Source organism: Peromyscus eremicus, chromosome 16_21 (assembly GCF_949786415.1).
Source record: "Peromyscus eremicus chromosome 16_21, PerEre_H2_v1, whole genome shotgun sequence".
Lineage (NCBI taxonomy): Eukaryota > Metazoa > Chordata > Mammalia > Rodentia > Cricetidae > Peromyscus > Peromyscus eremicus.
The window spans coordinates 18,811,186-18,828,998 of NC_081432.1; the positions used below are offsets into that span (position 1 = coordinate 18,811,186).

Below are 17,813 nucleotides of genomic sequence, written 5' to 3' on the forward strand. Positions count from 1 at the left end.
TGAGAAAGAAGGATACACTCAAACAGAATAGCTGAAAAGAGTTTAAAGAAATAACAGTTTATGAGGTGTGAATAGAAGTTAGCAAAGACTACATGCTCCAAGGAAGACTTGGGGTCTATTCGTCTAAAGCCTTGGGACTAGAGAACACATCTGATGCTGGAGAAAGTATTCCATAGGAGCTGAATTTTTGAAGAACACAGCCTAGCCAGCTTGCAGTGACTCAACAGGGATCCAACTGCTCTACCCTTCAAGGTGAAGCCAAGGTTATCCATTGGAATTATCCATAGACTGATGTCTTCTCAAGAAGTGCTCTCATTTTTTTTTCTGTCGCTGTGATAAAAACACTCGTACCAAAACAAAACAAACAAACAAACAAACAAACAAAAGCAAATGAGGGGAGAAAAGGATTTATTTGAGTTACAGGTTATAGTCCATCTTTGAGGGAAGTCAGGGCAATAACTTGAAGCAGAAACCATGTAGGAACGCTGCTTGCTGGCTCACTCAAAGTTTCACGCTTAGATAACTTTCTTATACAGTTCATGACCACTGTACCTAGGGAATGATGCTTCCCACAGTAGGCTGGGCCTCCCTCCATCAATTAATTAACAATCAAGATGATCCTCACAGACATGTCCACCGGCCAACCAGACTCCTTTCTCAGGTGACTCTAGATTGTGTCAGGGTGACAGTTTTAAAGCTAACTAGGACATGCACCCAGCCAGATGGCAAGGGTGGAGAAGAGATCTGAGAGGACAAATCCAAGATGCTATGGCTGTTATCTGTTGCTATTGCTTATGAAAGGTGTCATCTATACACGGTGTTGAAGTGTCTGGGATAAGCTTGACTAGCACTGGACTTCTCTACCCCAGAGAGTCTCCTAAAGCTAGTTAGAGCCTCAAGGCTGAAGGAATTTCCAACCTGGGGTCTATGCTGTCTGTGGGTCTTCTCCCCTCACCAGGTTAAATAAAGTAATTGGATACTGAATACCGATAAGACTTCTTCCACACCATGGCCAAGGGTATAGCATGAGGTCGACCTGAAACAAGGAGACACAAAACAGAAATGTATCCTTTAGCTTTCATGCACAGGATGCCAGGTTGGTGACCCTAGAGTTGTCCACCAGCATCTCTGCCTTAAGAACAGAAGTTACGGCATCCTTAGTTCCAAGGCCACGTCTACATCAACACCGAGCTTAATTTCTAAGTCTAACTTTAGACTCAGTCTTCATCAACTGCCTATCATCTCCCAGACACCCATGTGCCGGTGACGTGGCCCATCTCATCATCCCAGAATGCAGTGCTCCCATTTCTGCAGTAACAGCCTGGCACATACTCCTCCCTCTTCCTGACTTACCCTTCCTTGCAGGATCTGAGAAATTCCTGCTCTCACTGTCAAACCCAGCTTAAGTATCACGTATCCTCGGAAGCTTTTATAATTTCTGCCACGGAGTAAAGAGCCCACCTTCTTGGTACACCTTAATCTTTGAGCTCAATATGGCTATAACAATGGATATCAGAATATAACAAAATAACTTAATTCAGAAGTCCCCAGTTATTGGATAGTGCCAATCCAACAGTCACACGTATGGCCCTGGTTAAACTACGTACATCATAAAACCAACCCCAGAAGTCATGAATGTTGGGAAGGTTCTGGAAGTAAAGAGGGAAGTTGATAGGGATGTGGGAGAAAACAGAGGTGTGGGGAAGGAGCAATAAGAATGTGTCATAGACACATGTGAAATTATCAGAGCACTAAATTAATATAAAATGTGTATAAAAAGCAACAGGCACTCTGTTAGCATTATGGATTGTCTCTCCTCTTTTTTATTTCATGATCATACTGTGGGTGCCACATATACAGAGAAACTTGTGGCTGTTGCACATCTTAGGATCCATCCTTTTGTGTGCTGTGTCCCAAGTATTTCTCCTCAGCATCGTATTTTAGATAAAAGTTGGCCCTGTAATCCAGAGTCCTGTAGAAATGGGGTAATGCTTTATTTACCTTGTAGGACAATCCCCCTTTACAGCATCCTAAATTGCTTCTCTGTTCAAGGAATCATAACCATTTGGGGGAGCCCCCTATGGCTGTGTGGTGAACCCAAGGGCCTCTTCTCAGAACCATGTTTTCAAGTATACATAGTAAAATATCATCAAAACACTAATCGGAGAAAGTTGGTGAAAATTTTAACTGAAAACTAAGAAAAGAGGTTTTTAAAAGAAAGAAAATAATGTTGACAGGGGAATTCTTTCACGTAATTAAAGATCCTTCAGGTCCCACTTTGTAGTAAACAGGGAAATTGGAACAGATAAACTATGGTATATCCAGACAATGAGGATATTATTCAGCACTAAAAAGAAAGATGTTTTTAGGCCATAGGAAGACAAGAAAGAAATCGAAATTCAGGTCACCAAGAGAAAGGGGCCAGTTTAAAAGTTGTGTGCGACGTGATTTGCACTAGATGATATTTGGGAAAAGGTAAACCTCTAAGGTAAATAAAAAGAACAGTGGGTTCCATGGATTTAGGGCAGAAGATGAATTAGGTGGAACTCAGAGGAATTTCAGGGTGGTGAATATACTGTTTGACATCAAAATGGCAGATATCTGTTGCCATATATTTGTCCAAACCCACGGAATGTACGCCGCCAATGATGGGCACTATAGTGAACTGTGATCTTTGCGTGATTGTGATATATCAATGTAGAACTCCAGCCAATATATCAATGTAGAACTCCAGACCACCTTGGTGGGGGGTATTGATACTAAGTCTATGTACATCCAGCTACGGGGTATGGGTTATATAGGGGTTCATAGATTAGAAGGGGGACACTGTCTGTGCTTTCCCCTCAAGATTGCTGTAAACATAAAACTGTTTTGACTTTATAATTTTTAATTTCTACATAAGCCATAAATGATCTTATTTTTTGAGATTTCTTTTTTTATAGCTTGTGTGTGTGTGTGTGTGTGTGTGTGTGTGTGTGTGTGTGTGTGTGTAATTAAGTACAAAGGCCTGAAGAGGGAGTCAGATCCCCTGGAGCTGGAGTTTGTGAGCCTCCTCTATAAGAACAGTACACACCCTTTGCCCCAAAGCCATCTCTCCAGCCCCAATAATAAATAATTATGTAACTTTTTCAGGTGTGCTTTATGAAGATAAATTGAAATATTATGTGTGATGTACATGTACTTAGAATTGCCTGAATGCCTGAAATACAAAGTTAGCCAGTGTTCTGTTATTTAATTTGTCAAATCTGGCAAATGCAATAATTCCCTAGTTGTTGGATTCAGTCGTGACTTCATGGGCCTCTGACATTAAAAGACAAGTGTGTTGTGACCCCCAGAGTGACAAACAGGAAGCGTTAAGGGGGACTGTGCATAGCTCCAGGCATCCTCCTGTTCTCTCCCAGTCTCTCCCCAGTCAGGGCTCTAATCAGGAAACATGGCTTCTCTCTATAGGTGAGCACTGTACTAGAAAAAGCGGTGGATTGGAGAAGAACTGGTATTAGTTCTGTGCAAACCACTTCTCAGGTTGTGGCTTTCCAGAAAATCAGGACTCTGAGTCCCACTGCCCTTTCTTATGGCAAAGAGTGAAGGTATATTTCCTTATATGTACATATAATGTATATTAACGTAATTTTTTTATTGATTCTTTGGGAATTTCACACCATGCACTCCAATCCTACTCATCTCCCAGCCCTTCCATATTGGCCTTCACCCTTGTAGCCTCCCTCACCAGAAGGAAAAAAAGGCAAAAATGTTTCCCTCCTTCATCTTTCCCGCCTCTCCATCGTATTTCTTTTGTCATAGTGGCCTTGGGAGCTGTGGTGTGTCACAAAATATACCCCCTTTCCCAAACAGCTTTACTTGCAAATGTACATTGCAATGAGTTGTTGGTCTGGTTCAAGACCTCTGGCTTCTGGTACATCATCAATACTGGACCCTCACTGAAACTTTTCTCGGAGATCCTGCTGTTGCCCAGAGTCATGGAGATCCTGAAGCTATGGTTCTGCAGGTCCTATCCCCTTCATGAACTCCAGCAGGTCATAGATAGGGTAGATGTTGGGGTGAGCCAACTCAAACCTGGATGTGGGCCTGGGTGGCAGCTGAGTTGGTCAGTCCAGGCGTCCACCAGGATCACACCTCTCAGGAGAGGGTTAGGGCCAGCTCTCCGTGCCCACACCATCAAATTCAGCTTTTCTGCTCACACTGTAGCCTTTATGACCAGTTTTCTTGATTCAGAGGCCAAGGGAGTGGGGTTGGGGACTGGGGGTCAGGGGATGGGGGATCGGTTCTCCCAGGGCCATTGGAGAAGGTTGGGAAAGCTCTCTCGCTCCCACACCATTGGAGCCAGTTCTGGCGGGGGTGGGGGTGGGGTGCTTTCCCACTGAGGCAGCAGGAGAGGAGCAGGCCAGTTCTCTGTTCCCCAGGCCACTGGGGCCAGCTCTCACATGGCCCCCATTAGTAACACAGGCCACAGACATCAACACAGACTCCGACTGTAGTAGGACCACAGAACCAGACATGGTCATCTGCCGCAGCGCAGGTGGACATCACCATTGGCTTAAGTGGCTGCACAGGCCACTCAGATAGGTATGGGAGAGGCAACAGCATGGCCCTTAGACACTAATGTGGCCTCAAGTGGCGGCCCAGACCCTGGGTATCCACATGGCCTTTGGTAGTAACAAGGACCATGGACATCAACACAGACCCCCAACTGCGGTGGAACTACGGACCTAGACATGGACCTCAGTGGCAGTACAGGCCCTGGGCGGCAGCATAGGCCACCAGTATCAGCCTGTTCTCACTACTGCCCTGACTTCAGTTCTTTTTCCCTCCACAGTGTACAAACCGTTTTGCTTCTCCTTCTCTCCCATTTCTCTACCACATACCTGCTCATCTTAGTGGCATCTGCTTACCTACCCAGACCACAGGGTGCTAGGTGGGCTTGCATATCTATATCTATATCTATATCTATATCTATATCTATATCTATATCTATATCGAGATAGAGATAAGATAGAGATAGAGAGATATGTGTGTGTATATGTATATGTGATATATGTATATATATATACACATGTATGTGTATATATATATATATATATAAAATCACATTCATCCTCTGTTACCTCCTCTTTTCTCCCCTTGCAACCCCATTAATCCCTTTCCTCTTTTCTACTCAAATAGCTCCCCTTCTATTTCCATGTCTCTTTTATGTATTGATTTATTTGGTGCCCCAGTGAGTTTATATACAGTTGCTTACAGAAGCAGAGGTAATGGGTCGGCGGCTGCACCACTGAGGAAATGTCTCTTAAGGATCTTCTGTATTTAAGGACTGGGAGAGGGCCTGCAGTGGGAAGAGGTAGAGCCTTCCTATAGCACTGTTCCACGCCCAACCCTCTTTCTCCCCGGGTCACTGACAGTGGTCCTCGGGTGGACTCAAACCGTCTGATGTTTATTGCTCACCTAACTGCCCTACCACCGCCACATCCACCACCCCCGCCATCGAATCTTCTGCCTCAAAGGTCAGCGAACTCCGTTTATGCTACACTGCAAATATTCTAGGCTCCGTGAGTCATGTGGTTCCTATATCATAAACTATTTTAGGCTTTGTGAGTTTCTGCTACAACCACCTGCCTCTTCCACAACAGCGCTCTGAACACAGCCATAAATGATGGTACAGAAACAAATGGGCGTGGCTCCGTTCCAGAACAACTTGTTGTATTTATGAACCTTCATTTGGACTTTTACATGATTTGCTATCCGTCAGGAAATAGTACGTGTCTTTTGACTTTTTTTTTTTCTTAATCCGAATGAAATGCAGAAACCATTTTCAGTTCACGGGCCATTGAAGAGCAAGCATCTGGCTAGTTTGGGCTATGGTCTGCTGACCACTGATCTGAAGGCCAGGTTTGCCAAGTTCTGACGAACTCCTCACCCTGGAGGTGGGTGAGATCTACTCTCCATGACCGGGGTTATGAAGGAGCTGCTCTCTGTTCATATCCTGCCCCATGTCTCTGCTGATAGCTTACTGTGTGGATTCAGGGATCTCATCACTACTTCCGGTCTCTTCCTTAATCTGCTTTTTTTAAAAAAAAAAAAAAAAAAACAAATGGTGAGGGGGCATTATATTTAGCAAGCTGCTAAATAAAGTGTCTGGAAAAACAAATGAGGAAAATAAGGACCTACTTAGCGGTGACAGTCTTAGGGTTGAGTCATACTGAAAATCATACGGCGAGAGAAATAGAGAAATCGAATGGATTTCCTTGTAAATTTTCCACCACGATCTTTTACTTCGTGGAAAGCAGAATAATGTGTGAGGTCATTTTTCCTTCACACAGTTCACTTACAGGGAGGGAAAAAAAAAGAGGAAGTTTCAACAGAGAAGTGTGCTGCCTAACTAAGCCCAAGAGAAACATGTCCTCGGGTCCACTCCTGTCCTTTGCCCGGCCCCTCCTCTCCCTATCCCATCTCTGACTACTCAGGGTCCCAGTGACAGCACAGTCCCTGTCTTCACGATCAGCAGGACGGCTGTACTCACAAGCATGGCGTATACTGCAAAATCAGGAACCAGTGAGAATACACAGTGCTTAGGAATTCGTGACTGTGTCGAATGACAGCAGGAAGATGAGGCATGTCAAGAAACACCGATAAGAGCACCAAGATCCCAAGCACACAGATACGGAAAACCCAAGCACTGAAGGACGGCGCTCGCTTTAGGAACCTGGGTCCTTCCGCGGATGGGACATGATAATCAGTTTGAAACGACAGTCCAGGGGAGCTTAGAGAAAGGACTCTCTATATGACATGAAGGGGAAAGATCAGGCTTTGATATGAAGGAGAAGCAAATACCAGAGCAGAATGATAATGAGAGATAATTATAGCCAGTTACACTCTGCCAAGTGCTGATGTCTACCAAGGAAGTGGCACAGGGTCGACCTTGTTTTTAATCCCGTTCAGTGTGCCGTTTTTACTTCTCACCTGATGAGTCTTTCAAATCTGGGTATATTTCCAGAACCTTTCGGTTCAACCAAGGTCGAAGAAAGAGGGGCTGGGGCCATCACTCAGATGGTACAGTGCTTGCTGAGTAAGCATGAGGATGTGAGTTTGATCCCCAGCATCCAAATGTAAAGTCAGGTATCTTTGTAATCCCAGAGCAGGAGACGGTGTGACGGGTGGAGCCCTGGAGCTTGCTGGCCCGCCATCCCAGTCTAATCCGTGAGTCTTGGATCCATGTGAAAGATCGTGTTTGCAGCAGCTACGTCACATCCAGCAGTGTGTCGCAGCACTCTTCTCCAGCCTCCGGCTCCCTCGTCCCTCTGTTGCCTTTTCTGCAATGTTCTCTGGGCCCTGGAGAGGGTGATATAGATGTTCTGTTGAGGGCGGAGCACTCGATCTTCACTTATATTTATAGCAGCAGCAGGGCTGACCTGCACACAACTTGCACACACAAAAAGATAGAGAGGTAGGAGGAGAACGATGTGGGAAGAAAAAAGAAGGTCATCCAGAGTGCAAGGGAACGGGACAGGTAAACGAAGATAAATACGATACCAATACCTTACACGCATAGAAAACAAGGTGAATGTCTCCTGAGGAATGAGAGTGAGGAATGATGTCTAGACTCTACACGGACCCAGGCATATACTTGTGCACACCCATGCATGCACAAGCACGCACACACACACACACACACACACACACACACACACACACACACGGGGCAGGGGGTTATATATCTCCACAGATCCTCAGTCTCTCTCAGTTGCTTACACAAGTGACTTAAGAGAAAGAAATGTCAACAGAAAGGGGAGTGTTGGCACCCTGCACCCTTGGAGGTGAATGGCATGGACACAAGGGTCTCCGATTTTGCATCTCTAGAACAGGGACAGTGCCCTGTGCTGCTCATTGTGGTCTCTTGTGAGCCATACACATGACACATGAAAGAGACCCAAGGACTCTAAAAATAGAAGTGTGTTTGTGATTATCACTGTTATTAAAGAGGAAATAGCCTGGGTCAACTCTTGAGCTGCTGAATGACTGCTTCGGTTTGAACAGATGACTTAAGAGGGTTAATAAGCACGTGTTTTGGTCACCACACAGGCCTGTGAGTCAGGGCCCCAGAGCACGAGGCCCAGATCATGGGCTCCGTGGGACCAGCTCATCTGATCTGTATGGCTGGGGCTTCCAAGTTAGAGAAATGTGGGATTAAATAACATCTCCACCCTCTTTTTCCTCCCTAGGCAAATATCTTGTCCCATCTGATCCTTGGTTTCTTGGTCCCATCTGGCTGAGTCATGAGGTTTGAAGTGCCACACCTACTCTTAATGCACAGTGGATTTCCCACTAATGAGAGCAAGTGCTCTTGAGGATGAGCCTGTAGCACCAGCCTTTAGCAGCTCTTTTGAAAATGTCTGTGAAGGTTGCTCAGATGGACAATCCACTCAACTTTCTCATTCTTGAGTAAAACAACTAAAGACTGATGGCATTTGCATCTGAAGAGAGAGTTCGCTATAAGCATGCTTCTTTCTGCTACTTGTAACGGTGGCTCTAAGAAACCAGGAAGGACATTGTGATACTTTGACACAAACGAGCCACGTCTGTCTTGGTGCTTATTATTCCTCTCTTCACCCTGCCCGCTTTGATCCTCCCACTTCACCCTTTCACCCAACACAGTGAGTCCTTTCTACACCTCAGTCTCATTTTGCCCTGCATTCAATCCAATATTCCAGTCTGACTAGACAGCTATGAAAAATTGCTCTGTGTCTGTATAGCTGAATGGGCATCCTGAAAACAGAGGCGTTGAGATCTGTGTGCAGGAGGTTTATTGGAATGTGTGCTCAGGAGGCCCCTATCAGGGAGAAAGGTAAGTATGATGCAGCAACAGGAGATGCTTTACCGTGATGCACCCACAGCTGATGCAACGTGGAGTTCTGGCGTTGGCATCCCCATTCAGGGTGGTTGCAGACTGTACCAAGAGACTATATACAATACCTAGAAAGGGACTTGGCTGAGATCCACCCACCCAACCCTCTTGTGGTTAAGGAATGTGTGTCTCCTGCTGAGGTGTCAGCTAGAGTGGAGAAATTCCACCGGATCCACGACTCATGGCTCAGCACTCAAGGCTTACTCTTGCCGGTGCCTTACCATGTGATCTGCCCCGTCCCTCTACCCTCCCTCGTTCAACCTGTGATACGACCGCCACTCATACGAGATATTTCCAGCTACCTCTTGCTGTTGACACTGAGTTTAGAACCACAAAGCTCAAAGCCTACTCTTGTGTCACTTCTCAAAATTCTAGTGGATGTGAAGAATGAGAAAGAGATACCTCCTAAACATAAGCAGCGATGGGGGTTGCTCTCACAGCTGAAGTTTCCAACCCTTCAGCATATTTAAATGGTACTCGATGCTTCTTAGTCTGGTTCCTCATTCTGTTTATAGGAAAGAATATTTCATGAGTAATGATACGATTCTATTCTTACACAACATCCACTGGGGTTTTCATTTCCTTTATTTGCTCAAGTTTTTCCTTTATGAAGTTTTTCTAATGAAAACATGGCAAGAAGCCCTGTAAAGTGAAAGAAAAGTTCAAGCTGGATGAACAGGGTTAAACGAAGATCATTTCCAAATTACACAAAAGTTCTCAACTGGAAAGAAGCTATGACTAGACAGAGAGCCGAGTCCTCGGTATCACACCTGTCCTGTTCTCCTGGGAAGTGAAGAAATGAACGTTTGTGCTATCTGAGGGTCGTTTCTCAAAATAAAGTGGCTCATTTAGATAAGAAACATGAAACTTTGTTTGCTACAGAATAGGTTTCATAAATGAAAAAGAATTAAGTAAGCAAATGAAGAAGACCACATACATCGACAAAATGGGAGAGACACAGGTGTGAATGGTATAAATATCTATCCTGATATGTACATTTCTAAAATATGGGATATGAATTATATCTTATTTTACATGAACTATATATACTTATATGCACTTCCATATAAATGTCTGTGTGAATACAGGTGAATGAAGGGAATGAACACATGCATAGACTTCCTAGTAGCTGGTGTCATTTGAAAAATTATGCCACTCATACAGGCAGACTTATTGCTTAATGAAGTGCTGACTCCAAGTCAGGTCTGTTAATCCACACATAGCACCTCCAATGCTTCCAAATCCATTTGTCACATTCTAAACAGCACCCCACAGACCTATGTATATTTTCTCAGTTGCTTGAGATCTCCTAGTACCAATATGCCATTTGGATCTTAGGACCCTATGCTGTGAATAGCAAGGCTCCACCCCTCCCCTCCTCCACTGATTCTCCTCAGAGCACTTTCCAACTATCTATCCCATTGTGAGGTTGACCAGATGCCTTAAAGAAGCCTGGTCTCCATACCTCCATGATTGCCTAGGCCTGTAGTCAGGCCTTGTTGCAAGCATGTGTCTGTGAACAGATTAGCCCACTGGACTCAGATTTAGCTTCCAGAGTGGTGCTGACATTCTGATTTGACTCAGTCACACTGAACATAAGGTACTTCAGGGCTCTGAATTTAATATCTACCTGAGCTTGGACCTGCCATTATATGTCTCTCAGTGTTCCCAAGACAATACTGTCTCCCATCTATAGACCCCTAGTGGAGTACCATCAGTTCTCATTCTCTCTCTCTCTGTCTCTCTCTCTCTCTCTCTCTCTCTCTCTCTCTCTCTCCCTCCCTGTCTCTCTCCCTCTCCCATTGCTGCTCCTAATCTGATCCACTCTTCCCCCATCCCCACCTATGACAGGCTCCTTGTCACATTAGGTGGTCAGGAGTGGCCTCCAACTCTAAGGTGTTTGAAGACTTGCTCCACAGTGTGCATGGCCATGGATCTTTACAATGCATGTCCCCTCATCATTTTCCCAGACTGGTCTTTTCACAGCAATGTGAAAACTCTTCTTGATGGGCTCTGAGGATCCTCTCCTACTGTCAACATTGAAAGAGATCTCTAGGAATGCAGTGATATAACCTGCATCCCAGAGAAGATGTGGTTGAAAACATACATTATTCCACATTTGTAGTTCATAGTTCAAATGTTGATAGTGAGCTCAACATGGGCAGAAAATGAATTTGCCTTTGCATTTTTCTGCACAGGTGCATTCGTGATCATCAACAGAGCAGCCAAATGACAATCAATAATATAGTTCTTGGAAGCCACTGTTCCAGGGCAGCACCATGGAGGACTGGGTGCTATGAGCTATGACATGACCAGACTAAATGAGTAGTTGTCGGGGATCTGAAGAGAGATTCAACACACACAGGCACCAAGAGCTACACCGTGAGTGATAGTGCAATTTCACCTCTCCTTCATGGAAGATGTTCCTCAGGAGCAGCACATTCGACACCGAAGAACACAGAGACGTCATCCTTCTTAAGGATTTTCCTTAGCATGTGTTAACAATACATAACATGGGGCTTCGTTGTGACGTTTTCATATGTGTATAGAATGGATTTTGATCAGATTCACCCTTTCTTGTTTCCCTCTTACCTGCAGTGATGCCCTTCCTCTTCCCAACTACCTTTCTGACTTTCATTCATGTCTCCGTGTGTGTGTGTGTGTGTGTGTGTGTGTGTGTGTGTGTGTGTGTGTGTGTTTTCCATTAGGTTTGTTTAAAGAACTGTGGGTGGGAGTTTGATCACAGGAGCATGTGTACCTTACCACCACTAAAGAAAATGTCTCTTCCCTGTGCATCATACATCCTTATAGAGGGATGGGGACTCAGGAGCCCCTCCTCCTTCCATGATGAGTTGTTGACAGATCCGGTCTTCCGCAGGTAATCACAACTCCTTTGAGTAAGAGAAGGCAGTAGTCATGTCCTGCCCGGAAGTCAGCTTTCCACACCCCTCCTCCCTCTGGCTTTCACACTGTTCCCACCCCTTCTTCTGCAATGTAACTTGAGACTTTGGAGGAGGGATGTGTGGTAGATGCCCCATGGAATGAGAAGTCATTCTTGAGCCTGCATAGAAAGCTATGGTGCCTGGAGATGACACAGAATTTTCTCAAGCATTGACTAAATAATAAGCTGATGTGCAAGTATCACCTCTTGTCATCCTGGATCGTACTGACAAATGACTGGACCACACAAATCTATGGTTATTATCTTTTTAACAAAATTGTCTATATAGACAGGGCAGTCATTTACATATTTATATATAATAATACATATTATTTTTGCTGCCCCAGGGCCTTACCTCCTAAAGTTTCCACCACCTACTGGCGCTATGGGCTATGCCAAGCTTTTAAAAAGACCTGAACATGGGTCTTTGGGTGACATGCAGGTATAAACTACAGCATGCCAATCTCTAGACCAATTGTTCATATCTCTAGATCCCTAATCAGAGACTTCCAGTGTCCTAATCCTACCCCATCCAGGCAAAGGAAACATTTTTAAGGGGCATGTAATTTCTCCTTAAATCCCTTTAAATCTGCCTATCGCTTTTATATATGAAAAATATTTATCTTTAAAACTTCTGAAATTTTGTCTACGGACATGTTGAAGGATTCCTTTTCTAGAAGAATATTTTAGCTCCTTTTACTGACTCTGTGTTAAAACAGAGACATCAACCATGTGTGCCATGATCTGTACTTGACCTAACTGGGGCAAAAGGGAATGAGGAAATGACAGACAGGCACACCAAAAGCTGGGATGAGGTGACCTGTGCGCTCCATGGAGATGCACTAAGAGCAGCCTAGAAACTCAGTGTGCTTATTCTATAAGGCAGGAGTGAGGCCGGTTCCAGGCCGGTTAGCTCATTTCAGCAGGAGGTCTCCGTAGGAACTCAGCCACGGGTTGCAGTCATCCTGGAGAAGGAAACTGGTGTGGATGCTTTGTGCACACACTGTCAATGGCTGACCTCTGACCAGAAGAAGCCTTACTATTCCTCTGAGCCTGGCTCAGGAGAAAGCCTTGCCATTCCATGGCCATGCTCGTGGCAAAAACCCAGTCACTCAGGATTTCATCTCACACCTCTCTTTTTCCTTTGCTTTTTACTCTTTTCATTCCTTCCCTTTTCTTTTTGGCCTCTCTTCTTGTTTTCTTAGCTGGCTTGGTTTGGATTTGACTCTTGGATTCAATATTTCTCCTGTTTGAAATCAAATCAAGGTCTGATTTTAATTCATGCGGAAGAAACATATGGTTTGGCCTCTCATCTGTCACGGGGTCTCTATCAGCGTTTCTTAATCCCTAAAAAGTACAAAGGTAATGTCCCCTTTGCCAGCTGGTAAGTCAGAGTCCACTGGGGCATCACACCATCAGCCTCTACCATCATAGAACATGAGTCTTCTCATCCTCCTAAGCAGAGGAATGAAGGCAGAGCCTTTGAGAGCCATTTAACACTTACATACAAGAGAAGATGCTTAGATGCAGCAGTTTGAGATTTTTGCATGCTAAAATATGGAGCTCTCTTCATTGCACTAGATTGAACTTAAATTATTTCACAAGATGCTGGTGAGACGCTCTCTTCATTGCACTAGATTGAACTTAAATTATTTCACAAGATGCTGGTGAGAAACTACAGTTTGATGATCAACATCAACCCAGTCACTTCTGGTTGATGCTAGTCCCCGTGGGAATAACCACCTGTCATTTCAGGACACTCCTTTCTTCTTATCCCTTCTACTTCTTTTCTTACCTCTCTATGGTGAGCCAAGTCGGGAGAAGAAGTCTATGAAACTTTCTGGCATCGAGCAATGGGCGACAGGTATCAGACCAAGATTGTCAGTTCAATGAGTAGGAGAACATTGACATCAGCCAGTCAGAACAGATGGTGACCGACCATTTGTGGGCTTACTGGTAAGTATTCACGGAGAGCAGCCCTGCCCACTAGCTCCATTCCATGCTGGCTTCGGTTATCTGTTGCCATGGCATCCTCTACTTCCTGTTCTCTTCTCAGATAGATGCTTTCAAGGTCACACAAATGAGTCCAGAGGCTTTGGGACTGTTTGACTTCTACAGATAAGAGAGGAAAAACAGAAGGCAAGGATTCAGATTTGCAGCCATTGAGAATTTCATGTGTTGGAAAGTGGAAACCCCTAAAGGCCACAGTCATCTCATTCATCCCAGGGAGATGTCTCTGGCCTCTAGAATGTCTCGGGGCTTCAGGCCTATGGGATATTGCTTCTGACTTTCTCAGCCCAAACCTTTCTGTTGCCTTGTTTTCTGCTCAGTGGGGCCTCACTTTAACAGACTTATGTACAAGGACTGCTTGGGCTGTATCAGGAAGGCTTGGATAAGACCTTAAATCCACCCTGAGCTTTGGTCTCCAGAGGCCACAAGGACAAGGAAAGGGGGGGTGGGGTGCCAAGTACTTTCACCAGCCTCTAACCTCAATTCCTCCTTCTGGATGGCTGCTATTCTATTCAAACCCATCTCTCTCAGCTAGTCCCTCCCACTCCATGGTTTAGCATGAACTCTCTGCACTGACAACCCAACTCCTACCTCTCACAGTCCAAGCCCTTCCAGAAAGCCTCATCTTTTGAGAGTGCTGTCACCCTTAAGGACTTTAAGAAACAAATTCAGAAACTCACTTGGCTTCTCATCAGTGGTGCTAATTTCCCCACAAATCATGAATCCCACTGAAATAAGTAAGGACATTAAACTATCCACTGCATGCATCCTGGGAGAGGTTCTTCCAAAACCCAAGACCGAGCCGTGTGCTCCCAAAACCACTTAACCAGGGCTGGTTCGGTAGATTAGTGTTGGGCAGGTACCCTGGGGGCCAAGCCTGACAACCTGAGTTTTTGAACCCCAGAACCTACGTTGTGTAAAGGAACCAGCTCCTGCAAGCTGTCCTTTTACCTCCGTGCATGTATCAGGGTACACCCTTCCACCTTCAATCAATAGTCTCTGGAAGAAGACTGACTGAAAAGGTTGTCTGGTCTCCTAGTAACAGAGACATCATCATCTTTATCTGTTTTATAGGCAAGCAAATGTGGCATGTCACCTTGACTGATCTTCACTTAATCTTTCAGCCAGAGCATCCAACAAGGCTGAACCAAAGGAAAAAAAAAATGGTTGGTACTTATATTTGTATAGCATCTGACTAAGTACAATAAACTGGGTCTTTGATCTCACTTGACCATGAAAATAAGCCCGGCACTAAGTGAGGCAGACGTTATTATCAGCCCTCTTGTATAGTTAATAAAACTGATGCTCAGAAAGATTGTGTCTCAAGAGAGGTCACACAGCTAATAAGCAATATTCTGGGACAGACACAAATCCAGTTATTCTGATTCCAAATCCTTCTCTCTTTCCACCAAAGCACAGTAACATATCCAATTACAAAAAAAATGCATTGGGCAACTATGGCAATCCCCTTGTGAGACCATTCTTTTTTTTTAATTAATTTTTTTTTCATTTATTTTACCCACTGACCATAGTTTTCCCTCCTTCCTCTCCTCCCATTCCCTCTCCCAGCCTCCCATCTACCCCCTCCCTATCCACCCCTCCTCCATCTCTATTCAGAAAGGAGCAGGCCTCCCATGGGTTGAGGCAGGACAAACTCCTCCCCCACTGCATCAAGGTTGGATGAAGCAAACAAGTACAGAGATTGAGTTCCCGAAAGTCAGTTCAAGAGCCAGGACATGTCCTGATCCCACTGCTAGGAGTCCCACAAACAGACCAAGCTACACAACTGTCACACACATGCAGAGGGCCTAGGTTGGTCCCATGCAGGCTCCCTAGTTATTGGTTCAGAGTCTATGAGCTCAAGTCAGCTGGTGAGACCATTCTTACCTACCAAAAAATTATCATTTTCTTTTTACACGTATAGTGAAGCCTAGAGAAGAGTGCTTCTATTTGTGTGTCTGCAGCTGCTTGGTCTCCTTGCGTGAGATAATATGGCTAATTCTGAACAAGGGATTGTGGACAAATCCATGCCTGGTACACTCGGATCTACAGGATGGAATTATTGTCATAGTCTACCAAGATGCTGCTCTGATCTCATTGAGTCCCCAAACCCAAAGGAGCCAGAGGGAACATACTACAGAAAGTAAGTAGACATGCTCAAGGGTCCATTGTAGTGGGTAGCTGCTCCAGCTTTGACCTGGAAGTACTACCCCCATTCGGTAACTGTCATGCCTACAAGGTGGGGCTGAGATGGGAGCCCTTAAGACCCGAGAGCCGGATGTGCCGGTTCCTGGACCCTGGATGCTGGAGGTAGATCGAGCAGAGTTCTCCAGAGAACAACGCCGGACTGCACTACACCTTTCCCTTCACTTGTAAGTTACCCCACAAAATAAACCTCCCTTTTAACTATGTGGAGTTGCCTTAATACTACAACCAATAGCCCATGATATGAATGAAAAATGAATTTTGCATGGGAACACTCTGATATCACACTGGGGATTTCTCCTATCTATTCAAAGGGCAAAGAAAACACAACATGCCAGTGCCTCGGAGACAGTTGCAATAAATATCTGACAGTGAAAACTCTTTCTTAATGGCCTAGAGATTCAAGAAAAATCACAAGCTAGTAAAGGATACATGTCCTCCACATACTTCATTTAACACTAAGTGGTACCTGTGTAGGGTAGGGGTCAGACCTCCAAAAGACGAAACGTGCTTGAGAGTTCTCCTTGAAGAACAAAAAAATGAAGTACAAAAGTAAATATTTATTGAGCATTCAAAAAGAAATCCCAACAAACTGCAAACTGTAAAAGCTGACAAATGCTACAATACAACAAATTCCAAAATAATAACCTATTTTTAGATGTATTTACTTTTAATTTATGTGTACAAATGTTTTGCCTGCATGTATGTAAATACACCACATGGGTATTTGTGTCTGGTTCTTGCAGAGACCAGAAGAGAGCACTGGATCCCTTGGAACTGTAGTTACAGATGGTTGTGAGCTACCATGTGAGCACTAGGAATAGAACCCTGATCCTCTAAAACAATGATTCTAAACCTGTGGGTCATAATCCCTTTGAGGGTCACATACCAGATATTTACATGATGATTCATAACAGTAGCAACATTACAGTTTGCAGTAGCAATGAAAATAATTTTATGGTTGGGGGTCACCCCAACATGAGGAGCTGTATTAAAGGGCCACAGCATTAGGAAGGTTGAAAACCACTGCTCTACAAGATCAGTGAGCATTCTTAACCACTCAACTATCTCTCTAGCCCCAATATATTTTTACTAACTACCTGAAACATCTAGGTGATATTTATTCTACTTTTTGCTCTTCCTATGATATAATTTTATAATTTTAATGGAGAGAACTGGAAGAAGAAGAAGAATGTCTTTCTTCTAACAGTTGCTGGAAATCTGTGTCTTTATTAATGGCATACAGTCTATATTTTGGGGGGCAAATCGAAGTCAAGTTCCTGCCATTGACCTGGAGGATTTGGGAGAGTTCTACATGTACCATCTTTCAACTCTGTCTCCAATCTTGCTTCTCCTTGACTCCTACCTAGTGCTCAGAGCCTCAAACACGTCAGTATGAAGACAGACCCTCCGTGCCCAATTTCTGTGTCACTATTCCGCGTCTCAACACACTAGGCAGTGGAAATTTCCCTGGAAGATATACCAGCACATAACTAGAGATAACAGAAATGGCCAAAAACGTAAACTCACATCCTGTCATCTCTATACTAAATCTATTTTCAGTTGCTCTCCAGTGTGGTAGGTTCAGACCAAGCCAGTCAGCCCATGGCTTTCTCACACCACCCGGAATGAGGAGTGGTAACAGTGGGAAGCTGAAGAAGTTGTGAACTTAGCTGCTCCCAAATAAAGCATCTAGAAGTTTTCTTTAGGAGCCAATGTTTTATTAAGTCTAGACTGGCC

General features: G+C 44.4%; 1 long non-coding RNA gene across 3 annotated transcripts; it reads right to left on the reverse strand.

The window, feature by feature from the left end:
• Positions 1-391: 391 nt before the first annotated feature.
• Positions 392-16,601, reverse strand: LOC131893690 (uncharacterized). Of its 3 annotated transcripts, XR_009374732.1 has the most exons (5): positions 16,543-16,601; positions 13,654-13,970; positions 9,320-9,422; positions 6,976-7,344; positions 392-1,036 (listed from the first exon to the last, which is right to left on the reverse strand). It is a non-coding gene; the product is annotated as an uncharacterized LOC131893690 (long non-coding RNA). The 3 variants fall into 3 exon arrangements; XR_009374730.1 differs by lacking the exon at positions 392-1,036 and having other exon boundaries at positions 6,798-7,344; XR_009374731.1 differs by lacking the exons at positions 392-1,036; positions 9,320-9,422 and having other exon boundaries at positions 6,798-7,344.
• Positions 16,602-17,813: the final 1,212 nt, after the last annotated feature.